This window comes from Lissotriton vulgaris, chromosome 6, assembly GCF_964263255.1.
Source record: "Lissotriton vulgaris chromosome 6, aLisVul1.2, whole genome shotgun sequence".
In the NCBI taxonomy this organism is placed as follows: domain Eukaryota; kingdom Metazoa; phylum Chordata; class Amphibia; order Caudata; family Salamandridae; genus Lissotriton; species Lissotriton vulgaris.
In genome coordinates, this window is record NC_141694.1 from 1,125,720,858 (window position 1) to 1,125,747,572 (window position 26,715).

Genomic DNA, 26,715 nt, shown 5'->3' on the forward strand with positions numbered 1-26,715 from the left:
ACGTCACTGCAGCGATGAAGATGAGGGAAAACATGCACACAATGTAGTAGTCGGGGCCAGCACCAGGCATGGGCAGTCCAGAAAGATTCACAGGGCCACAACTACACCCTTCAGACACTAGGCCCCCACACTCATCAGTGGACATGCTGTGTGCCCCTCCTGTTCTACCCCCTGTACAATTAACGAGCCAGGTAAACCAGACCCTGCACCACACTCACCAAACAACCAGGGAGCTAGTCACAGCAGGTGGGCTAAAGAGGAACACACAGCACAGAAGCTCAGGGCTAGGGCAACCCTCCTCCCCCCTCCCCACACCCATACTCCACTCATATCAAGCAAACTGAGTCCAATCACAAAATGAACACTCACACCAAATATAAACAATCATCTAAACGTTCACAGTGCCTGTCAAGCCACCCAGACACACCCCACACTGACACACAGCCACATACACATACCAGATGGCAGCAACAATGGAGGACAATAAATGGGCAAGACAAAAGTGAGGTGGACAGTGATGCGAAGACAAGGAGCTAGCCACAAAGCATGTCTACAACACATGCAAGAAAAGGAGCAGATCACAACACCGTTAGCCCAACGATTCACACATGGCTGGCACAGTAAGCGAAATCAAACCACAGTGATCTCTGTGCAACAACTCAGGGAGACAGCAATGCAAACCATGCATAGGCACAGGTATGGTGAGAAGTGTCTGAAGTCAAATAGTGATCAGCCACACATCTGTTACTTGACATGTGTATGTCATCGGCACAACACACAGGGCCCATTGACACACTCCATGACTGTCAAACACAACTTGGACCCTTCACACATACCCCTCCACCACACACCTCACACCTGCACCGCTCAACACTAGTGTCAAACACACATAATGGGGCAAATATGTTCTGTGAATACACTGACACTCACACTCTCTGGGGTGCATCCACAAACATCACACATACACTCAGGGCTGCCTAAGCCACGGCTGGCACAAAAACAATAGCCAAACGCATACAGCATACACAAAAGTACACCAAGCCCAGACATGTGCAGACAAAGAGTGGAAAGGCAATGTGATCACAGACAGAACATGAGTACACAACATCATCACTCAGGACCAATGCACAGACACCATACCCCAACACAGACAAGAAGTGCATCATCTCGAAACAATGATGGACACAAACTGGGAGCAATGGTCCAATAAGAAAACACAGACAGACATTCCACACCACCCATCAAGTTAACAGGGTGTAATAGTGTACCACATGCATGCACATGCACAATCCTGACAAGTGACAGGTCAAATGTGAGAGGACAAACCACCAAGGTGCACTCAAAACAAGCTCAGGAACAAGAATACTCCTAAGTGCATGTGACAGTCACACACGTAATGCAGACTACACTTGCAACACACATCTGAATATATCAGAATGTACAAACAACTCACACACAATGACATGCAAATAGAACATCACACACAGAGCATCTGTCATCTGGAGGAGACAACACAGGCCAAATACTGCACACATCCACAGCAAACACACAACAGATGCACATGCCAGTCCTTCACATTGCAAACACAGATATACATCAGGGGATGCACACCAGGCAATTACAAGACAACATGCACTCATAGCACTGCATGCACAACAAGCAGTGTGTGCACACCATACAAACCAGTAGCACACATATCTTAGTGCCACAACATGAACCCCGACAACACAAATCACCACAACACACAGACAGCATCACACTCAGGAATGGTAGCAGTGCCTCAGCAAACACACATACCGTTACACATCACACACAGATGCGCAAGTCTGGGACACCCAGGAGCAAACAACATGACCAGAGGATTGTGCAGCACAAACAGTTGCAATGCATATGAGCAATCCTGACTGCAAACCAGTTGAAGAAAATCACACATAGCCAATGGGGAAACTGTCCTGAGTGGCACATTGGTGCTGTGCACAGATCTGCACCACAAAGCACAGTGTAACAAATGAAGTGGTGGGGAGGCACACACACTAGCAACCCAAGGAGATAGCTGACATGAGAGTGAAGGGGTGTGTACGTCAGTAGTGGACATAGCAGGAGAGTGCCATACACAAATAGATGGAGTGCTCACTCACAATGGGTAGGCATCATAAGCACAGATAGGGGATGGTACAACTCTACATCCCACATGCCATACTGGAGCTAAAAATGGCTCAAGTGACAGCAATGCATGAGGAAACACACCCACAATGTCAGTGTGGCTGGGCAGGTCTGCACAGTGAGCGCAAACAGTATCAAGACACATGGCTGATCAACAAAACACAGCACTGACTTGCCAGTCTCACACTCTGCATACTCACAATTGGCACCAACAACAAGTAGGTGTCCTCCAGAAGTGCAATGACACACCACCACACTGCACAGTGCACAACCTACAACTCCCACATGTGCACACAATCACATGCACAGGGTTGACTAATCTAACTAACAGGCACTCAAATTCAGTTTAGTTGCCATTGCAGGGGCACACACACATCAACACTACTGACAAAGTCACCCCTTCACACTGCACACTTCATGACCACCCAAGTGCACACATTGAAATTTACCCATGTGACTAGGATGACTGGCCATCACAAGATGAGCATACACCAACACTGCTGTTCACAAATCAAAAAAGATCATACAGACATGATGGACCCTGGACAGCCAGCCTGCAATGCTGTGGATAGAATCCCACTCTGTGCGGCCAGTGCATCCAAACATGACATGTGTACAATTTAGCTAACATCACCCTAGATTGATTATGATAACAGTAGTTCATCACAAACAACCATCATTGCACCCCCAAGCCTCAGAGTCAAGAAGAACTGAAGTTCCTGTCACCTCGGCAAAACCCTGAAAAAGTTAAACCAGCCATTGGCAATGTTGAAGTGGCATACAGAGCATTTGTCACATTAAACTATATCCACAAATAAAACCCTGTATTTAGCAAGGGCACTGACAAAGCAGACAACAGGATTAACTGTCTTTATTACATATTACACAGATAGGCATCAAAAGTAGACAGGAGCAAGGTCAGTGGCCAGTCCAAAGTGCAGAGCAGGCACATAAGATCCTGCACAGGGAATGGGCAAACACATTAATAAACAGCAATGCCAGTAACCAGTCCAAAGTGCAGAGTAGGTACATGAGAACCTGCACAGGGAATGGGCAAACACAGTAATGAACAGCAAGGCCAGTGGCCGGTCCAAAGTGTAGAGTAGGCACATGAGATCCTGCAGAGGGAATGGGCAAACACAGTAATAAATAGCAAGGCCAGTGGCCAGTACAAAGTGCAAAGTAGGCACATGTGTGCATGAGAATGTGCACAGGGAATGGGCAAACACAGTAATGAACAGCAAGGCCAGTGGCCAGTCCAAAGTGCAGAGTAGGCACATGAGATCCAGCACAGGGAATGGGCAAACACAGTAGTACACAGCAAGACCAGTGGCCAGTCCAAAGTGCAGAGTAGGCACATGATAACCTGCACAGGGAATGGGCAAACACAGTAATGAACAGCAAGGCCAGTGGCCAGTACAAACTGCAAAGTAGGTACACGAGAACCTACACGGGGGAATGGGCAAACACAGTAAGTGGAGAGGTGTGGTGCAGCGGCCAGGGCAGCTGACTTCGGAGCACAAGGCTCACGGTTCGATCCCCAGCTCCGGCGGCAGCTCAGCTCAGCACCATGTGACTCTGGGCAATAGCTCACTTAATTTCCACAACGGCCCCCAGCGCCTTGAAACCCCTAAGGGTGAGTAGTTTGCGCTTAACAAATACGGATTTACATTTACATTTACATTTAATAATAAACAGCAAGGGAGGTGGCCAGTACAAAGTGCAGAGTAGGTACATGAGAACTTGCACGGGGAATGGGCAAACACAGTAATAAACAGCAAGGCCAGTGGCCAAAGTGCAGAGTAGTCATATGTGTGCATGAGAGGCTGCACAGGGAATGGGTGAGACTGCACACTGCCATGGTCAGCAACACAGTTAGGGGGATAACAATGGGCAGTCCAGGCACCGCTGTGGGAGAGACAGGTGTGTGAGGGGGACTTTCACTTAGACTTGGCTGTCAGTCGGACTGGGGGGTGGCTGAGTGTCAGGGCCAGTTGGAGGGTTTGACCTGGGAGAGAGAGGAACAGCTGAGGTAGAGGCATCAGTAGCTTTGAGAGCCAGAAGGCTGCTTGGACCGGAAGGTGTGGTGGCACCTGGAGGTGGAGTAATGCTCCTGTGAGGCACAGTGTGGGAGGGAGAATGTGGAGGGGTGCCTTTCCACTTCTTAGGTACTTGACAGGCAAGAACTGTCTTGGGAGGAGAGGTAAGTGGGGTGGGCACAACAGGCAAACTCTCCACCAAAGCTGCTTCAGGTGCGGCCGGTGGTCCTCCCTCTGGGGACCTGCTGGATCTGGAGGTATACTTGGCCTGGCCTAGCCTTTTCCCCTCAATCACCTGTTTACCAGGTGGACCCCCTACAGTGACCTCCTTTACCTGCTTCACAGGGGTCTGGATGGGAGTAGAGGTTGTGGGTGAATCTGCCTTAGCAGGCTTTTTCTGTGGACTCTTATCAGGCACCAGCTTCACAGCAGGCACAGGAACTGACTGCTTCTCTCTGTGAGACGCTTTTGGGACAGGAGAGTCCTTGCCTGGGGATGCCTCTGAGGCATGTGAGCCTGAGGCCTGCTTCTTGGCATGATGCCCATGAGTGTCACCTGAAGTGTTTTTGCCTTTGCACTCTGTTGTGGCTTTGGTTTGTTTGGGGATGGTGTCTGCGCTCTGGCCTGTTTGGACTGCTGCTGTTGTGTGCTGTGTGTGGTGTATCTTGAGCCTGAGGTCTGTGGTGTGTGGTCACTCTCATCAGATGTAGCCACTGGCAAGGTGGTGGCCAAAGGGACTGGACCTGGACTCTGAGCCTGTGACAGCTGAATGGCTGCTGTCACTGTGGAGGACAAAGACTGGACAGCACTGTTCCCAATAACATGCCTACATGGGCACGCGTGCACCACTGTTGTATGAAGCGCGCAGTGCTGTGTGTGGAGCACGCGCACACACAGCACATCAATCAACAACATTCGTGCCGCTGCTTTTAAAAAGCGAGTGGTGCAAAAAACGGGTGTTTCTTTCATGTAGAGCCCAGCTGAGGTGCCTACTGTGTGCTTTTATTTAAAGTATTCATGTTAATTTGAACGCCATCACGAGCTGCAATTAACATGAATACTTTAAACAAAAGCACACAATGGGCTCATCACCCTACAGCTACGCTCTATTATGAAAAGAAATTCAGCAAGTCTACAAACAGGGCGTGAAAAGCACACGTCGTGTTTGTAAAGTTGCTGCATTTCTTCTTAACAGAGCTGGGCTGCGGGGTGAGTTTTCAGGTTAATTACAGCTCCAGACGGGCGCTGTTATTAACCTGAAATCTTTAACAAAGCCCCACAATCACCCCGCAGCCCAGCTTTGTTAAGAAAAGAAATGCAGCAACTCTACAAACACGGTGTGAAAAGTACACGTCGTGTTTGTAAACTTGCTAAATTTCTCTACTTAATAGAGCGCAGCTGTGGGGCGATTTACACCTTCTTTGGCATAGTGTGCCACCCTACTTGTATTTTACTGTTTCTGTCATTGCTTTCAGATATATGATACAACAAGTAACCCATACCCAGGGCTTTAAGTGGGATGAAAAAACTTGGGGGTCTCGCAAAGGTGCGTGACCAGTATAATTAAGGCCCTGGCTTAAGACACATAAGCTAAAGCATCTTGACTTAGCATAGTGTACCGCCCGACTTGTATTTTGCTGTTTCTGTCATTGCATGCAAGTATATTATATAACTAGTAACATCATACCTACAAGTCAGGACTATTGGCTTTGTCAATGTTTGCTATTTGGATAGGATAAATAAGCAGCAACTATGGCATGTGTGTTATATTGAAAAGGCTTCAACTTAAAGCCCTGGTGGCACCACAACAATGTTGCTGCTCCTGAGTTTCAAAAAGAGAAGGGAAATCCAGAGAGAAAATGACTCTCTTTAAAGGATTTCCCATTCTCTATAAGTAGGGTGACAAGAGCGTGCAACCCAAAAAACTGGACATTTCGCAAAAATAGAGGAAGGACCACAAATTGATATCAATAAAGTGTCAAATAATGACAGTCCTCATCCTCATAGAAACACAGAACAGGCACTAAGAAAATAAATAAAATATAATTTTTAAAACCAGCATCCTGCCTGTTAACTAAACTGCTTACTTATAACAGCTGCTTACTAGCCCTGCTTTGGAACACCATACAACATGCCTCTCACTGTTTTTAGTTCACCCTCTCAAAAAACCGGGACATGAGCCACTTTTCCCGAAATCTGCCTGGACAACTGTTGAAAACCGGGACAGTCCAGACAAATCCGGGACTCCTGGTCACCCTACTTACAAGGCTCACCAGGCATGAGGTCATGCCCTAACTTCTCTACTAGTGAGAAGTGAGCAGTGTGAGCACGTGCACATTGACATGCCTACCGTCACTGCAGTCTGGAAAAAAAATGACTGGCTGTGCCAGGGCATAAAACAGATCCCGATGGAGACCTGTTTCGAGGCCCCCTTTAAAAAACTGCCAGTGCTCAACACTGCTGAGACCCGGCCCTCTTAAAGCTCTGATCATACCTGCAAGTCGGACTATTGACTTTGTAAGTGGTTGCTAGTTGCATAAGATAAATACACGGCAACATTAGCTGGTATAAATTAAATCCATCTGAATTTCAAAGCAGCAAAACTCTCCAGCCATCTTTCTAGTTGTGCCAATGACAGAGAATTGCTTGAGTGTCTGTTATGGTCATGCTGGTAGTACAGTTTTAACAACTCCTTTTGACAAATTGCGACATTTTAACAAGAAGCAGTTTGACTGTTAATGAGATTCGCTTTTTTGTACTTGCTTATATTAGGGCGAAAACTGTACAAAACTCAGCTCTGAAATTCATCAGGTTAAGCAGACTGTCTTGATATAGGTGCTTGCCATACATTTAGTAGTGCAGCGTCCGTACTGTGGTTGGGACAGAAAAGTGACTAATGGGAATTCAACAGTTGGCTTGCTTCTAAATATTTTTCAAATTGTAGGGTGCTTATTCTATCCAGATTTAATGGGGTCAGAGGAAGGGAGAAAGGGGAAATGTTTGTGGTATTTCTCTATTTGTTTAATGTTAGTGCTCATTATGGCAAGTCTGAAGAATAGACTAGATAAACCTCGACCCACTGAGACACTGATGATGGTAACAGTAATCTTGAGCAGTGGAGGAGCAGAGTCTTTTTTAGGGTCTTAATTATCGTTCTATTATTGTCTTGAGAAACTGACATCTAAAAGAGTGTGTTTTTTATGTATGATGATCTGTGACCAGAGCATTCCACATGAATCCAACAAACAGATCAAGTGGGAGAAGACTCATTAAAGGAGCCAATGTCCTAAAAACGTTCTTTTTTTTTCCAAATTTAAAATATTAACAAGTGGTAAAAAAGGCTTGCCTCAGTGAATTTTACTACAATTACTCTTTAAGGGTTTTTCCTGACGAAGTGTTGCAAGTTGTCGATGGAAAATACGTTTTAAGGCAACGATACTGAGAAATCTCCCTATGTTGGCCACGGCCCTCCTTAAAACTACACTGCGATGTATTGGAAAAAGGCAAAATGGCACATTGGAAGAGGTCTAATAATGGTAGGAGACATCCTCCTCCTCCCCCTTTTTATTTTCTTTCTCTTCTCTTTTTTCTTTCTTTTATTTTTTTAACAAGTAACTGATGGTAAAGATGTGGACTAATTAACTGTATTTGTAAAATTATACACAAACAAGATGGTTTCTTTTTTACCTTTTAATGTATGCAACGGTTTTAATTAATCAAGCATAATAAAAATTCTTCTTCTTCTCATTCCACAGGACTAGGTGATGTACCAGTGCAGTGATTGTGCAGGTTTTCACAGATCTCTTGTCAGCATTGTAATGTTGGTCTAAGTTTGTATTTTTTCAAGGATTTGAAAGTTAGATAGCAGCTCAGTGATCAATTTTCTCACCTATAAAAGCCTCTAAGCGCACTGCCCACTCCTAGTCATCCCGTTTCAATTCATCTGAAAGTTTTTTTGTTAATTGCAGCTCAAGACGGGCACTACGATTAACTCGAAAACTTTAACAAAGACACACAATCACCCTGCAGCTGCGCTTTATTAAAAAGAAATGCAGCAACTCAACAAACATGGTGTGTAAAGCACAGGCCGTGTTTGTAGACTTGCTGTATTTCTCTTCTTAATAGAGCTGGGGTGCAGGGTGATTGTGTGACTTTTTAAACTTTTCTATGCTTGGCATGGATGCCCCCAACTTATATTTTCCTGTTTCTGTCATTGCAGCCAGATATATGATACAACAAGTAACATCATACCTACAACAAGTCGGACTATTGGCTTTGTCAGTGGATGTTAGTTTCATGAGATAAATAAGCAGCAACTATGGCTTTCATATAATATTGAAAAAGCTTCCACTTAAAGCCCTGGTGGCACCATGACAATGTTTTTGCCCCTGAGTTTCGTAAAGAGAAGGGAAGCAAGTGATAGTGAAGGGAATACTCCAGACAGATGGATCAGTCATTTGCACACTTGCAGCTGCCATCTGCTCAGTCCTGCATCTTGGCAAGATTAAAAATCTTGGCAAGGTCTAACCAGCCTTCCACCCTTCTTAGCTTGTTCAGGTGAGCACGGTTACATAGAGCAAGCATTTAGAAATGACAAGATGGTGAAAAGGCTCCTTATATAACACCCCAACGTGGATATGCAGAGACGCTACTTCTGAAGCATTGCCATACCACACTCGCTGTTTTCTCTGACATATCTTTTGTCCTTTTTTCTTCCACTCCTCAGCTGCTCTTGCCGTCTTCTTCTCTTCTTTTTCTTCTTTCTCATATCAGTCCCGCTCCATGTTTACCCACCTTCCCTTCTACCCATCCCATTCTTGTCTCCATTTCCCTTCTCACTGCCTGTTCTTTGCTTTCTCTCTTACCGGACTTCCTTCTCCGTTCTCCCTCCCAGTTCTCCAAAGCCTCTGGCTGCCTTTCTTTCCATCCCTCTCTTACCATTTTCTCCATTACACCTTCCCTATTTCTCGTCTTTGCGCCCTGACTTTTTTCTACTTTGTTCCTCTCTCCCCTGTACTCTGCCACTAAATCCTATTTCTCACTAGTCTCCTCTCTTTTTCCTTCAGGCTATGTTACAATTTTGAAAACACATCCAACTATCCTTGAATATTACATGGAAGCACATTTAGAATTTGGACCAGTGTGCCTCTGCAGTGTCGGTGACCTGGATAAAAAGGACAAGAAAAAGCTGAAATTCGATCATAGATCCAAAGCTGTTCAAATCAGGGGCCCTGGAAATAAGTTTGGTCCTGGCACTCAAAATCCTTAAGATGTCCATGTGCATTTGTTAAAGTTTTCGTGTTAATCACAGCACCCATCATGAGCTGCAATTAACACGAAGACCTTAACAAATGCACAAATCACCCCGCAGCCCAACCCTAGTAAGAAAAGAAATGGAGCAACATAGCTGCCAATGTTTCAAATTGCAATGGGGGATGTTTTCATAATTTCACTGTAATTATTAGTGCCATTTGAACAGGGCCGGCTTTAGTGCTGGTGGCGCCTGCTGTTTCAATGTTTGTTGGCGCCCAAATGACCACCTCAGCCACAGATACTCTCATTACCAACCTTTAACAGTGACCCTCAAGTTTCCAAAATCCCTCTCTCTTTCATATTTATTTTGTTTAATAGCGCCACTCATACCTGTGTAAGGTGTTAAGCACTTTACATTGCATACACATTACACAGAGACACTGAATCATAGTGTGTAAATCAATGTATAGGAAATGTTACATCAGACAGAGGAATAAAATGTCTCTTCTTAACAGAGCTGGGCTGCTAGGGTTTTAAGCAAACATTTGTAGTGATATTTGGCACTGCACACACTTGCGGTGTGGTTCCTGGCGCACATAGCCATAGCTGAAGTGCACAGAGACCCTACACTGCCGCACACAGAGGAAAAAAATTAGAGAGAACATTGCTGGACAGTCCTGTGTAGCCCACCCACGTCTGAATGAATGCCCTCCATGAAGGCAACTACCTGTGCCAACTTCTTGTCATGATCTAGATAGGCATTAAGGAGAGTTGTCTGACCCACACATAGCTGGTGCAAAAGGTCCACAGCCTCAACACTGAGGGCAGCAGGGGAGACTGGGGCAGGGGCATCGGTGTCCGGGAGAAGGTCACTCTTCCCTTCTTACTGGTGCGAGCACATGCAGCGCTAGTGGAAGTATTTGGGAGGATAGGCACTGGACGCTGTGTGGTGGAAGAGGAAGCAGAGTTCCCCCCTTGTGCCCGCCAACATAGAGGTGTCCCTGCTGGCGTCAGATGACGTTGAGGTTGGTGTCTCTGGCTGTGATTCCTCCAGCAGACTCCTGTCCCCCTCCGAGGCGCTGGTCACATCAGTGTCAGTGTGTCCTCGTGTGTAGCATTCGTGCCTGATGCCTCACCATTGGTGTCTGTCCCCTGTCCTTCTGTGCCCACTGTAGATGCTGCAAGAGACAGAGACATAGGTTCAGTTCAGTGGCATTAACACAAACATCATATGCAAGCAAAGCACAAAACAAGATGATGATATTCCCATGTTGCACACCACCCTGTGCAGTAACATTGTGCAACCTCAATTCCAAAGTCGAACTTTGCATGTTATAATGCAAACTTGGCGTAAGTGAGCCATGTGATGCCCACACAGCCAAATAGCCTGCAGGTGGCTCCGTGTAACCCGACATACAGATCCCTCAGAGCATACATAGGACCCTGAGGGGGGAAAGATGTACCTCCCAACATATTGCCACAGTCACATCTGGAGGCAGCATAAGGGGACAACACAGATACAGACTTCAAAATATCAGTTCACAATGGCCATGAGCCCATGCCATCCACCATGTCATACTTTGGGGCACAACTAAAGTTGCACATTGGTGTTAGATGTGTAGTTCTCACAATTCTGAGGTCAGGCGCTGCACACATTGATATAAGCACACTCAGATGAGGCACACTGCTGTTCCCTTCCATGGGATGTCCCTGACTCCCCCAATGCAGCTGATGCCAGAAGGCCACAACTCAGAATGCAATGTCAAGGGCCATTACTTCAATGACATGAGAAAGTACAGGTAGGGAAAATGCATGATAGCTGCACCCAACACAGAGGCCACTTACAAGCCATTGCATCACACTAGCAACATCACAGAGCTCAGCGCTGGCTCAGGCTTGGATCACATGGTGTCACTCACAACCAAAGTCACCCTTCCCAGAATACTCACCCCAGCTTGCTGCTGATGATCCTTCAAACGTGCATCCAGCTCAGGCTGTGTCACAGCTAAGATGCGGCCCATTAGTGGTGTCATGCTCCTGCGCGCCAACCTTCCAGTCCGAGGGAGCAGCCCCAGCATCATCTCTGATACGTTTTGGTCAGCCGGGAGATGTCATCCCACCTCTTGTGACAGTGTGTGGGCCATCGGCTGGAGACACCCAGAGCCCGCACTTGCGTGCAATGGCCCACCATACAGCCTTACGCTGGTGGACTTTGAGCTGCAGGCATGGGAGACAAGAGGGGGGAAATTCAGTGACTCAGGGTTATGTGCCACTATCTCTCAGTACAGGAGCATGATACTAACTCAGCACTACTTCACAGATATGTCTAGAAGAGACAATACAGCATTTTATGTAATACATAAGCATGGGCTAATCATACCAAAATGCATGCCGGTATGAGGGTGGACACAGTACCTGCCCATCTCATACACATGCAGGATGCCAGCACGGAAAGCTGTGTGTAAGGGGCCCACATCTGCTATCCAGTTTGTGGGTGAGCAAGACATACATTACATTGGAAATTATGTTTCAGGGCGGAATCACTGTGTCCAACACTGCGCAGCCCTCAATGTCCTTGCCCTGTGAATGGCTCACTGTGTCATGGAGGTCACATTTAGGGACATTATCTTACAATCTTACACCCTTCTCACAAGGTCTTTCGTGTGCAATCTACAGGGCTGAGATAGCTCTTTGATGGATAGTCTAGCAGACAACCCATATGTCTCACTCTGTACATTCAGTGATGTGTCCTTGTCAAATTGGGCAGTGACTGTACAGGCCAGGTGGGCTCACACTGAGGTTCAACGTGGGGCATCAAAAATGTCACATGCAAGGATAATATGAGAGGGAAAACAGTGCCTACACATGCGAGTCAGTACACATGCTAATGAAAATGGAAGGGGCTTGGTACAAAAGTACAACAATCTGTTGTGTCGTAGGGGAATTTACACCAAGAATGTCACCCTCTGGCATTTAAATCTTGTGCATAGTGCTGGCCTATACATGGTGGCATTATTAAGTCAGATACACTTGTATCAGTACTCTCTCGACGTAAACCCTTGGTAATGTCACAGATGAGCCTGTAAAGAACATCACGGACACACACATCCATTCACACAGGCAATTTCTGCCTGACTCCCTCTTAACAAACCTGCTGTGTCACTGTATTGCTGAAAAAACACTGCATGTCCCTCCCATTCTGATGTGCAGCCAGGGAAACGTGTAAATAGGCTACACACCCCTTTCCCCTGGAGTCAGCATGCTAGGCAGTGTATGAGACAACCCCAAACTCTCAGGCACATGCTGCAGCAGATCAACTTCATGTGTGCACTCCTTGCACTCTCACTCCCACTCTGAAGCACTAACCATGATATCTGGAGCACCATATAGCCTCCCATACTGTGTGAGCACCTCGTCCACCAGGACCTCCGGCTCCTCTGTGGTGAAGGGACGGGCCCTGATGTTCTCAGTCCTCACCAACACTGGGTCCAAGAGACAGGAGCAGTAGTATTTGGTGGTGAGGGGTGTCAGACAGCAGTGTCTGGAGACAGGAGCAGCAGCAGTTGGTGGTGAAGGGTATCAGGCAGCAGTGTCTGGAGACAGGATAAGCAGTAGTTGGTGGTGAGGGGTGTCAGACAGCAGTGTCTGGAAGCAGTAGAAATGTGAGGCTCTCTCCCACACATTTATAGACTTCTGGGGTAGTTTCAGTGGTTCTAAGCTGCTGCAATTGGTGTTCAAGGTCCACTTTTTTCAAATGAATCCAATGGCCGGCCCCCAGTGGCAGAGAATGCCTACCGCAATTTTTAAATATGCATTGGACAGCGATTGCGGTTCCCATTGGCTGTAAGGGCATGGACATTGGCGGTGACACACCGCAGCGGCCAGGCGGTCGCTATCGGGGTCGTTCATCTTTTAACTGCATCCAATGACCGGTCTCGCGGTGGCGGAGCACGCCTACCGCGATTTTCAAATATGCATTGGGCTACCGCGATTGCCGTTCCCACTGGCTGTAAGGGCATGGGCATTGGGGGTGACAGACCGCAGGGGCCAGGCGGTTGCTACCGTGGTCGTGCATCTTTCAATTGCATCCAATGACCAGCCCAGTGGTGGCGGAGCACGCCTACAGTGATTTTCAAATATGCACTGGGCTACAGCGATTGCAGTTCCCATTGGCTGTAAGGGCATGGGCATTGGCAGTGACACACCGCTGGGGCCAGGCAGTCACTACCGCAAAATGGCTGCTACCATTGGAGCCAATGACCGTGATTTGGGTGGCGGAGCATGCCATCCACCATTTGAACATAAATATATATATCACTACCGCAAGTGTGGCTTTGGCATTGGCAGTGACACACCGCTGGGGCCAGGCGGTCGCTACTGTGAAATGGCTGCTATCCATTGGAGTCAGTGACCGTGATTTGCATGGCAGAGCACGTTGACAGCACCTATGGACACATCATGCTGTGTCAATGGCCAATGGCCAGTTCTCACAGTGCACAGTAGACACCTGATTTATGGCACAAGATGGTGCACTCAATGCCAATGTAACATTTAGCCCACTGCTGACATGTCAATGTGTGATCGGGATGAGCAACTCACAGTGATGAATGTCTGACTTCACGATGTGAATATTTCACTGTCTACTTTGCTTGGCTCATGCACATACTTATTGTTAATGTACAGACTGTGCTCATTGTGTTGTTGATGTGTGCCCTGTTAGACTTATGCAAGAGGTGCGGCAAGTACAGCAGCTAGGTAGGAGACAGTAGTGTTGCTATTTCACACATATGCTGTGTAAAATACTGTCAGTGCTGGTTATGCAAGATGTGGCCATTTACCTTCAGGCATTCACATAGCCAGATATTGTTTTTGAGGTACTCACTGTGTGAATAGTGGACAAGTCTACAAATAGTATAGCTGAAGGTGTACCTACAAGTAAGTTGTGCTGTAAGCTGAGGTGTGATGCCTGTCATTGTTGGCATTGTGTCAGTCAAAACGTAAGATATTGGACACGTCACATGGTGGATTGCAATGACATGTGTCCCCTTTCATCTCACCTAGGAGGCAACCAAATGTGCGTAGACCCTTCACAGTGCATGGAGGACATGGAAGATGAGGACGTCACATGGAAATTCCGTCTGGATCGGCCAGCCCTACAAGACCTATGTGCTCTGCTGGAACCCCACATGCGGCCTTTCAGAACGTATCAGACTGCTTTGACACCAACGTGTAAGGTGATGGCGGCCCTTCATTTCTTTGCTACTGGTTCATTCCAGTACACTGTGTCAAGTGCAGGTGGGATGTTGCAACCTATGTTTAGCATGGTGCTACGTGATGCCCTCTCCGCTATGATGACCTACACGGACAAATACATCCATTTCCCCAGGAGGCATGGATTGGCGGCTGTGAAGGCTGCTTTTTATGCCCTTGGACACATCCCTAATGTTGTCGGTGCAATTGACTGCACACATGTTGGCCTGGTTCCACTACAAGCATGTGAGCACATCTACAGGAAAAGGAAACATTTCCATTCCATCAATGCACAAATGGTGTGCCAGGCAGATATGATCATCTCAAATGTCTGTGCCAAATTTCCTGGCTCAGGCCATGGCTCGTACATCATGTATAACAGCATTGTGCCACAGCTGATGGCTAATCTGCTTCCAGAGCGTGCATGGATTAGGGTTGAGTAAGCAGAGTCAAGTAGCGTGCTGTGTGTGAGACATGCTGTCCTCGGCCACAGTTATATCACAAAGTTGGTCTGTGTATCTCACACCTAGGTGACTCTACCTATCCTAATTGGCCTTGGTTGCTGAGCCCACTGCGGAATCCCAGGACCCCAAGTGAAGTCTGCTACACTGCTCATGGGAGGACACACCGTGTGATTGAGTGCACGTTTGGTCTCCTGAAGTCACAATTTCGCTGCCTAGACAAGACTGGAGGTGCACTGATGTACTCGCCCAAAAAGGCGTGTCAGATTGTAGTTGCATGCTGCATGCTCCACAACCTGGCCTTGTGCAAGGACATCCCCCTGCTCCTGGACGCTAATGAGCAGCCAAGGCCCCTGTCTGAAAAACAACCCATGTCCAGTGACAAGGATAGTGGAGAGGAAGAAGGTGTCGACCTGCGTCAACAGCTCATCAATCGCTACTTCCCTTGAAGGTGAGTGACAACGTACAACGGGGCCGTTGTCTGCTGATGTAGTTGTTGGTGAAAAGGTCTAGGTGAGCTTTGTTACTGCAGCCTGTTGTTGACTCTGTGAGAAGTTGACATGGCATATGATGCCCACTATTCTAGTGGGCACCTTGCACCAGTTCCAAATGACTATTATTGATGGTAGGTTCAGACAACCTTTAAAGAAAGCTATCCTAGTGGTAGCTGCAGAGAGCAGCCTTCAGGCTAAGTCTTGAAGGAATGTAAAGCAGCTTGTTTTACCAGGCTATAATCACTTGAATAGTCAAATGAAAGTACACCACACAAGGTATATATCAAAAATATATGTATTTATTCTAAACACAACTCCTCTAGTCTCTTTATGAGGCTAGAGGCAAGAGTACAGTACAAGGACTTTAAATAGCACACGGTAAATAGCACAGAATACATTTTACCCTAGGGACCTCACAAACCATATACTAAAATAGTGGTATAAGAACCAAGTGAGGGATAGAAGTGAGACCTAGGGCCTGTAGAACCGCTGGGGCAACCTGGAACCACCCAAGGTAGGGACACAGGAGACCCAAAGTGGACTCGTGCAGTGTCTAAACACAGCCGCAAATCACCATTGACTTCTATGGAGGAAAAGCAAGTTACAATTTTAAAGATTAAGGACACTTCGGAGTGAACTAAAATGGAACCCTTTCAGACTTAGACACTTCGAGAGTCAAGACCCATGGGAGCACCGGAGTACTCGTGTTACCTCCCTCAGGGAAGCCGGGTGCATAGGTGTCTTTTGGTGTTGGGCTTCGTCGTCGATTCCAATGAAGGGCAGCGGAGAAGTGCTGCAGGCGACCAGAGGAAAAGTGTCCGGGTGGATCCAAGGGTGGATTGGAGATCTGAAGAACCTGCAAGCAAAGGGGACAGAGTCTGGGTCACTAGCCCATGACCAGGATGGCGACAGGAAGATGCCAGCCGATGTCTGGTACTTGCAAGTGAAGTAGGTGAAGCTTGACTCTTCAGCCACGAGGACCAGGAGGTGTCGACGATGATCAGGAGCTGGATTTTAGCTGTCCCATAAAGGATGTCGAGTGCTGCAGTGTCAGAATCTGGATTGGACCCAACAAGCCTTGGCAACACCAACTCACACAAGAAAACAAGATTGGCTTTGGTGCAGACCAGCAAGGTCTAAGGGACTCACCCTTTGGAGGGGAGTCAGGGCACATCTAGAGCAACAAGGAAAGCCCAAGAAACAAAGGTTTGTCCTTTTGTGGGGACCCAATAGCCAATGGACTAGAGATTGCGTGGAGGGCTGGCCTCTCAGCTTCGGTGCAAAAGGTGCCCGGGGCAAGGGCAACAAATAGCCCAATGCACAACTTCAGGAAACTCCGGGAAGTAGGCGCAGTTGCAAAATTGCAGGATGTCCAGGAGTTCCAGTCCCACGTCTCTCGTGTCAGCTACAGGTCTCAGGTATGCTAGGGACTCGTGTCAGCCATGGAGATGTCTGGAAGTCCATGTCCTGTGTCGCAGATTCTTTGGGATCCGGAGGGAGCCTAGAAAATGCAGACCAGCAAGATGTTCTTAGGTGCCTGTTTGAACAGGGGGGTCACTCCTTGACCCCAAGGGAGATTTCTTCCATTTGCCAGTCGATATGGAATGTCGAGGTTTAAAGATTCCGTCTTCAGAGATTCGCCCAGGGTAATCTAAAGTCCTAGGGACTGAGTTCCCATACTTATACTAAGTTTAGGGGATGGACTAACTCGCAGGTCCCACCAACTGGAGGACCTGGGGAGGGGGTGGTTACACCCCTTCCCCTTTGTCCAGTTTCGCGCCTGAGCTGGGGCTGAGTGCCCCAGCAACCAGTTTGAACTGGGAAATGCAGGGAGCACCTTGTGTGCCCCAGGTAATGTCTCAAAAGCATTCACTGAATGCAACCCAACCTGCCCCAATACACTAAAGCCTGTCTGGGGAGGTGGTGGCACCTCCATGGACAGGAAACCTATTGTCTAGGCCTCCCCTGCCGGAGTTTTGTCCAGCAGCAGGAGGTCAGACTCGTGTCTGTGGCAGCAGCATCCATTTTATGATGCTGAGGCTCTTTAAAACTTTAACCGGGTATACCAGTGTGTACAAGTCTTCTCCCTCTAGAAGGGTGGAATGCTACCCCCACCAGCAGAACGGGCGGCGGGGGGTTGTATTCCAAAGTGTTTGACACCAAACACGACATGTTTTGATAAAGCCAAACCAAACTTAGCATTAACCGCGAGGATTATAATGCACTTAAGTGTATATGGTATGGTTATATCATACAACAGCTATAAGGAGGGATTTCCGAAAGCTGCAGAGGGGCTCAGCTCATGCTAGGGCACCCTCTCACACAAAACCAAGCACTCTGCCTTCAGGATTGTCAAGGCCTGCCATAGGAGTGACTTATAGGTTAAAAAGTGTCTATATGTATAGGTAGATATAGATATACTATATCTAAGTAAAGGGTGTTTATACCACCTTACCCAGACTGTAGTACAGACCTGTGGTGCCATTTTGGAAGGCTTACCAGGGGTGGCATAATACATGCTTCAGCCCCTGGTATGCCTCTGGTTTACCTATGCCCTTGTACCTAAGGTACCATATACTAGGGGTTCACAAGGTAACTCAGAAACCAATCTGGTATGTACCTAAAGTACATGGTATCAATTTAGAGAGAGAACAGCAAGGCTGTGGTCCTGATTAGCAGGGCCACAGCCAGACTAAAGTCGAATAACCAGTGAAACACAGCAAAAAGTAGGGGTAACTCTCCTACAGACTCTGTTATGGCTGCTAATGTATCTGGGACAGGGTAGCTTAGCACAGCTATAGGATGTCTATGTCGGTACTGTTGCTCATTGTACAGTGTGCAGATTGGGGTACCTTGACGACAAGTGTTGTGTGATGGCTGTGATGCCACCGCCTGCCTAGTGAATATTGTTCTGTTCTGTTTTCCTAGGTCCCTTTAGCCTCTCCTTGTCTACAAATAATCTGTGCTCCTAGTACAATGTAATCATGGTGAACATTGTACATCCTGTGATAAACATGGAGCAGATACAACTACCTAGGTGTGTAAGGAGTGTTTATTTACAATGGGTACATGTGACATGGGCGTGAATATTTACAATAAAGTGAATAGTGAATCAATGAGTTGTAATGGAAGATCAGACAATTGAGTAGTCACCACATTGATCTGGTGACCCAGTCCAACAGACAGATGCCATTAACATGGCAGTGTGGGGAAGGACAGTCAACAAATTCAATGCAATGGTGAAGAGGTGTGCCATCATGGCTGGCTCCTTGACTGGCATTTGGCAGGTGCTTTTCCACAAGATCCTCCCTTGGATTTCTTAGGACGGGCCTTTGGTCGTTTGAAAGGGGGGGGCTCTGCTGCAGGACCAGTGGGTTCTGAGGAGTCTCCCCTCTTTGTGGCCACAGGGGAGGATGTGGAACTGTCATCCTGCAGGCCAACCGGAGGGAGGTGGAGGTATTGTTTGGGCTGCAGGCCTGTCCCTCAGAACCGCCACTAGCTGGTGCAGGAGGTCCACGATTTGGCCCATGCGGGTGTCTATGGACCTCAGCAGCAGGTGGAGCTCATGGGAATCCTACTGAGCCTGGCTCATTTGTCCCTAGGCCTTTTCATAGCCCCCAAGGACTCCGGTAATGTTGTCCAGGGCTTTGGTGCCAGTGTCTGTTTGGCTTTGATTCCCCCTTGCCCTCCCACCTACCCTGCTGTCACGGACCTGTTGCCTCACCAGTGTACGCACCTGCCTACTTTCCCTGGCCTCCTCAGTTGGAGGGGTGGGGTGGTCATCCTCTGGGGCAGGGAGAGTGTTGCAGGCAGCACTGGTAGTGGTGGAGTCCACACAGGTTGTTTCAGCAGGGGTCAGCATCATTGTTGTTGTTGCTGATGTGGTGGCGGGACAGACAGCAGGGTCCTGGGACCTGTTGCGCCCTAGCATGCCAGATGGGCCGGCTTCTTGCTCCACATCCTCGAAATCCAGGGAGTCGTCATCAGAGTGTCCATGTTCCGGGGGTGGAGACTGGCTCCGTAGGTTGGTGTTGTCATCCTCTTCAATCAGTTCTTGGTCACCTGTGGGATAGAGGGTAAATGGTCATTGACGTGCACCCCTCAAGCTTGGTGTTTGATGTATCTTATTTACAGGTTATGCACCATTCAGTTTCATAGTTTTCACATTGTACGTCTGCACAGTGATGTGCCTCGTGACATGATGTGGAGGTACATGCATTACTTGTCCATGGTGTGACATGTCAATGGATACCATGCCCCACGTGCAGATTTTGTTATTACGAGGACATGTTGTCACCAGACGACTAGCGGCACTACGACATGATGTGAAACATCTTTGTTGATTACTCTGCAAAGCAGGCGTTACAGCTGTGCATAAACTAGCCATTGTTCTCTCATGCATACTTTTGTCATGCCCTGTGCTTTGCTTTATTTGTTCTACAGACCATGCTTGATTTGTTTTCATATGGTCCTTCAAGCTCTGCCCCATGGAACTTACAGATAGCATTCAGTGCTGTGCATAATTGTGACCTGAATTTCTTCAACGTCTGATTTGGTGAGTCACACTTTGGTTTCTGGGACAGGTACATAAGCTTGGCTGTCTGCACACTGTAATTGGATATTGGATCTGTGCCAATTTTAGTGGGATGTGAGTGTTGTTGTGGTCATATGGCTCCATGCTTTTTGATAGAAATGGCGGGGTGCATGCACTGTCTACTTACGTGTTCTGTTGTCACATTGGGGTGGAATTTCTGACACACCTCTCTGGGGGTGTGTTTGAGTGGTCCATCTGCTCATGAGTGTGACAGGGGGGCTTGAGGGAGTTGTGATGCTGGCTTCCCCACCACATTATTTAACAACAAGGGGTGGTGATGGACAGAGTTTCTGAATTAAGCAGAATACTCTCACCCAGTCAAGAGATCAGGGCTAGATCCAACACCGTTTTTTTAGCTCACTGCACCATCCCAGCTCAGAACCTGGATATATGCAAATTAGTCTGTTCCTGTCCCAGTGCATGATGGGAACAGGGCAAACCAAACTACCAAGCCAATTCTTACACTGGGAAGGAAACAAGCTTCCGGGGACCGGTTTCTGGCATTTCAGCCGTCGTCGGCCCGGCTTGCCTGAATCCTGATGGTGCAATGAGCAAGGGACTCACATCTGAGTATACCCTTCCACGCTTAGGGTGGACAAAATATTTAACAACAAGGGGTGGTGATGGACAGAGTTTCTGAATTAAGCAGAATACTCCTACCCAGTCAAGAGATCAGGGCTAGATCCAACACCGCTTTTTAGCTCACTGCACCATCCCAGCTCAGAACCTGGCTATATGCAAATTAGTCTGTTCCTGTCCCAGTGCATGATGGGAACAGGGCAAATCAAACTACCAAGCCAATTCTTACACTGGGAAGGAAACAAGCTTCCGGGGACCGGTTTCTGGCATTTCAGCCGTCGTCGGCCCGGCTTGCCTGAATCCTGATGGTGCAATGAGCAAGGGACTCACATCTGAGTATACCCTTCCACGCTTAGGGTGGACAAAATATTTAACAACAAGGGGTGGTGATGGACAGAGTTTCTGAATTAAGCAGAATACTCCTACCCAGTCAAGAGATCAGGGCTAGATCCAACACCGCTTTTTAGCTCACTGCACCATCCCAGCTCAGAACCTGGCTATATGCAAATTAGTCTGTTCCTGTCCCAGTGCATGATGGGAACAGGGCAAATCAAACTACCAAGCCAATTCTTACACTGGGAAGGAAACAAGCTTCCGGGGACCGGTTTCTGGCATTTCAGCCGTCGTCGGCCCGGCTTGCCTGAATCCTGATGGTGCAATGAGCAAGGGACTCACATCTGAGTATACCCTTCCACGGTTAGGGTGCACAAAATATTTAACAACAATGGGTAGTGATGGACAGAGTTTCTGAATTAAGCAGAATACTCTCACCCAGTCAAGAGATCAGGGCTAGATCCAACACCGTTTTTTAGCTCACTGCACCATCCCAGCTCAGAACCTGGCTATATGCAAATTAGTCTGTTCCTGTCCCAGTGCATGATGGGAACAGGGCAAACCAAACTACCAAGCCAATTCTTACACTGAGAAGGAAACAAGCTTCCGGGGACCGGTTTCTGGCATTTCAGCCGTCGTCGGCCCGGCTTGCCTGAATCCTGATGGTGCAATGAGCAAGGGACTCACATCTGAGTATACCCTTCCACGCTTAGGGTGGACAAAATATTTAACAACAAGGGGTGGTGATAGACAGAGTTTCTGAATTAAGCAGAATACTCTCACCCAGTCAAGAGATCAGGGTTAGATCCAACACCGTTTTTTAGCTCACTGCACCATCCCAGCTCAGAACCTGGCTATATGCAAATTAGTCTGTTCCTGTCCCAGTGCATGATGGGAACAGGGCAAACCAAACTACCAAGCCAATTCTTACACTGAGAAGGAAACAAGCTTCCGGGGACCGGTTTCTGGCATTTCAGCCGTCGTCGGCCCGGCTTGCCTGAATCCTGATGGTGCAATGAGCAAGGGACTCACATCTGAGTATACCCTTCCACGCTTAGGGTGGACAAAATATTTAACAACAAGGGGTGGTGATAGACAGAGTTTCTGAATTAAGCAGAATACTCTCACCCAGTCAAGAGATCAGGGTTAGATCCAACACCGTTTTTTAGCTCACTGCACCATCCCAGCTCAGAACCTGGCTATATGCAAATTAGTCTGTTCCTGTCCCAGTGCATGATGGGAACAGGGCAAACCAAACTACCAAGCCAATTCTTACACTGGGAAGGAAACAAGCTTCCGGTGATGGATCAAGCCCTGATCTTTGGACTGGGTAAGAGTGGTCTGCTTAATTCAGACACTCTGTTCATCACCATCCCCTTTTCTGAATCATTTTTGGCCACTATAGGTGTGGCAGGGTATACTCAGACGTGAGTCCCTTGCTCACTGCACCATCAGGATTCAAGCAAGCCGGGCCGACGACGGCTGAAATGCCAGAAACCGGTCCCCGGAAGCTTGTCTCCTTTCTGGTGAAGAATTGGCTTGGTAGTTTAGTCTGCCCTGTTCCCATGATGCACTGGGCCAGGGACAGACTGATTTGCATATAGCCAGGTTCTGAGCTGGGATGGTGCAGTGAGCTAAATAATGGTGATGGATCAAACCCTGATCTTTGGACTGGGTAAGAGTGGTCTGCTTAATTCAGACACTCTGTTCATCACCACCCCCTTTTCTGAATCGTTTTTGGGCACTATAGGTGTGGCAGGGTATACTCAGATATGAGTCTCTTGCTCACTGCACCATCAGGATTCAAACAAGCCGGGCCGACGACGGCTGAAATGCCAGAAACCGGTCCCCGGAAGCTTGTCTCCTTTCTGGTGAAGAATTGGCTTGGTAGTTTAGTCTGCCCTGTTCCCATGATGCACTGGGCCAGGGACAGACGGATTTGCATATAGCCAGGTTCTGAGCTGGGATGGTGCAGTGAGCTAACTAATGGTGATGGATCAAGCCCTGATCTTTGGACTGGGTAAGAGTGGTCTGCTTAATTCAGACGCTCTGTTCATCACCACCCCCTTTTCTGAATCGTTTTTGGCCACTATAGGTGTGGCAGGGTATACTCAGACATGAGTCCCTTGCTCACTGCACCATCAGGATTCAAGTAAGCTGGGCCGATGATTGCTGAAATGCCAGAAACCGGTCCCCGGAAGCTTGTCTCCTTTCTGGTGAAGAATTGGCTTGGTAGTTTAGTCTGCCCTGTTCCCATGATTTACGGGGCCAGGGACAGACTGATTTGCATATAGCCAGGTTCTGAGCTGGGATGGTGCAGTGAGCTAAATAATGGTGATGGATCAAGCCCTGATCTTTGGACTGGGTAAGAGTGGTCTGCTTAATTCAGACACTCTGTTCATCACCACCCCCTTTTCTGAATCGTTTTTGGCCACTATAGGTGTGGCAGGGTATACTCAGACATGAGTCTCTTGCTCACTGCACCATCAGGATTCAAGCAAGCCGGGCCGACGCCGGCTGAAATGCCAGAAACCGGTCCCCGGAAGCTTGTCTCCTTTCTGGTGAAGAATTGGCTTAGTAGTTTAGTCTGCCCTGTTCCCATGATGCACTGGGCCAGGGACAGACTGATTTGCATATAGCCAGGTTCTGAGCTGGGATGGTGCAGTGAGCTAAATGATGGTGATGGATCAAGCCCTGATCTTTGGACTGGGTAAGAGTGGTCTGCTTAATTCAGACACTCTGTTCATCACCACCCCCTTTTCTGAATCGGCTTCCCCACCACAGACACCCCTTCCTGTTAAGATGGCTACCTACCTGTAAATTTGATGAGGGTAATGTAATAGCTGCCAATTGGTTGTGGGTGGGAGGGAGTGTTCTATCCTTGTCTGAGGTAGGACATGGGGGCCTGGTGGGAGTTGTTGTGCTGCCCTCTCACCCACAGACCCCCCTCCCTGGGAAGATGGCTACCTACCTGTTAGGTGAGGGTGAACAATGCAATGTCTGCCACATGCTTCTGGGTGGGGGGAGTGCTCCATCTTGCTGTGCTGTGGCACAAGGGTGCCTGGTTGGAGTTGTAGTGCAGGCCTCCCACCCCTAAAAAGTCCTCCCTGGGAAGATGGCTACCTACCTGTTAGGTGAAGGTGACCAATACAATGGCTGCTACATGCTTCTGGGGGTATAGTACTACATCCTGCTCAGGGGTAGGATAGGGGGCATGGTGGGAGTTGTAGTGCAGGCCTCTCACCCCAAACACGCCTCCCTGGGAAGATAGCTACCTACCTGTAAATTTGACAAAGCAATGTCATGTATGCCACGTGGTTGCGGGTGAGAGAGAGTGCTCTTTCCTTCTCAGGGGTGGGACAAGGGGGACTGTTGGGAGTTGTAGTACTGGCATCCTACCCACAGACACCCCTCCCTGAGAAGATGGCTACCTACCTGTAAGTTTGACGAGGGCAATGTAATGGCTGCCACATGCTTCTGAGTGGGAGAGTGCTCCATCCTGCTCAGGGGTGGGACACGGGGGCCTGCAGGAGTTGTTATGCTGCCCTCTCACCCCAGACCCCCCTCCCTGGGAAGACAGCTACCTACCTGTTAGGTGAGGGTGAACAATGCAAAGTCTGCCACATGCTTCTGGGTGGGGGGAGTGCTCTATCTTGCTGTGCTGTGGCACAAGGCTGACTGGTGGGAGTTGTAGTGCAGGCCTCCCACCCCTAAATAGCCCTCCCTGGGAAGATGGCTACCTACCTGTTATGTGAAGGTGACCAAAACAATGGCTGCTACATGCTTCTGGGGGGTATAGTGCTACTTTCTGCTCATGGGTAGGACAGGGGGCATGGTGGGAGTTGTAGTGCAGGCCTCCCACCCCCAAACACCCCTCTCTGGGAAGATAGCTACCTACCTGTAAATTTGACGAAGGCAATGTAATGGATGCCACGTGGTTGCGGGTGGAGGATAGTGCTCTTTCCTTCTTAGGGGTGGGACAAGGGGGATTGTTGGGAGTTGTAGTGCTGGCCTCCTACCCACAGACACCCCTCCCTGAGAAGATGGCTACCTACCTTTAAGTTTGATGAGGGAAATGTAGTGGCTGCCACATGCTTCTGAGTGGGGGAGTGCTCCATCCTGCTCAGGGGTGGGACACAGGGGCCTGCGGGAGTTGTTATGCTGCCCTCCCACCCCCAGACACCCCTCCCAGGGAAGATGGCTACCTACCTGTTAGGTGAGGGTAAACAATGCAATGTCTGCCACATGCTTCTGGGTGGGGGAGTGCTCCATCTTGCTGTGCTGTGGCACAAGGGTGCCTGGTGGTAGTTGTAGTGCAGGCCTCCCACCCCTAAAAAGCCCTCCCTGGGAAGATGGATACCTACCTGTTAGGTGAAGTTGACCAAGACAATGGCTGCCACATGCTCCTTGGGGGGTGTAGTGCTAAATCCTGCTTATGGGTGGGACAGGGAGCCTGGCGGAAGTTGTAGTGCAGGCCTCCCACCCCCAAACACCCCTCCCTGGGAAGATGACTACCTACCTGTAAATTTGATGAGGGCAATATGATAGCTGCCATATGGTTGTGAGTGGGAGGGAGGGCTCCATCCTGCTCATGGGCGGGACAAGGGGGACTGTTGGGAGTTGTAGTGTTGGCCTCTCACCCACAGACACCCCTCCCTGGAACGATGGCTACCTACTTGCAAGTTTGATAAGGGCAATTTAATGGCTGCCACATGCTTATGGGAGGGGGGATTGCTCTAGGGGTGGGCATCAAATTTCGTCCCGCTCGCGGAAATTACGATAATTTGACATTTTCGCGTTCCACGGAAAGCGCAAAAATGTCAAAATTTCCGCAATCCCCATCTTTCCGGAAATTTTTGTCTTGCTCGCGCTGTAAAAAAATACATTCTCGCACGCGATCGCCTTACCTGAATCCCCGCGTTCGCCGACAAGTTTTCCCAATCCGGTCGCGTTCTCCACGAGATGTTGGATTGTGGTAGCCATTTGCGCTATCTGGCGAGAGTTCGCGCCCGCATTAATGTAATTTGTCGCGCGATCACGTAATTCGTCGTGAGATCACGTCTTTCTTCTCGCGATCATGCACTGTGAGAGTATGAGAGGATTGAGTTCTAGAACACGTCATTCTCCACCACGAGCGAGAGTGTGAGGACGCCGACACGTCATAACGAACGCGACAAGGAGCGAGAGAACCCGAACACGTCATATCCAACGTGACAGGGAGCGAGAGAACGCAATCACATCTTTTTGGACGAGCCGGCGGAAGTAATGTGATGCTCGAGAACTCGAACATGTGAAATTTTCAATTTGGAAAAGAATATCAGCTCTAGCAGCATGAAACCTTCTGCAAATGATGATTTGGATGAAACAAAACTCCTTCTTTGTGCAAGGAGTCCTTTTTTTAAAAAGGTGGGGAGAGGGAAGAAGTGCCACAGAATCTCCAACTTCTTGTTCCTGTCCAGCAGGCTCCTCCCAGTGCTTTGTCCATCTCCTGGTCATTCTGCCTTTGGATTTTGAGCTGGAAAGATCACTCTTTTTGTCTGCTGCATCAT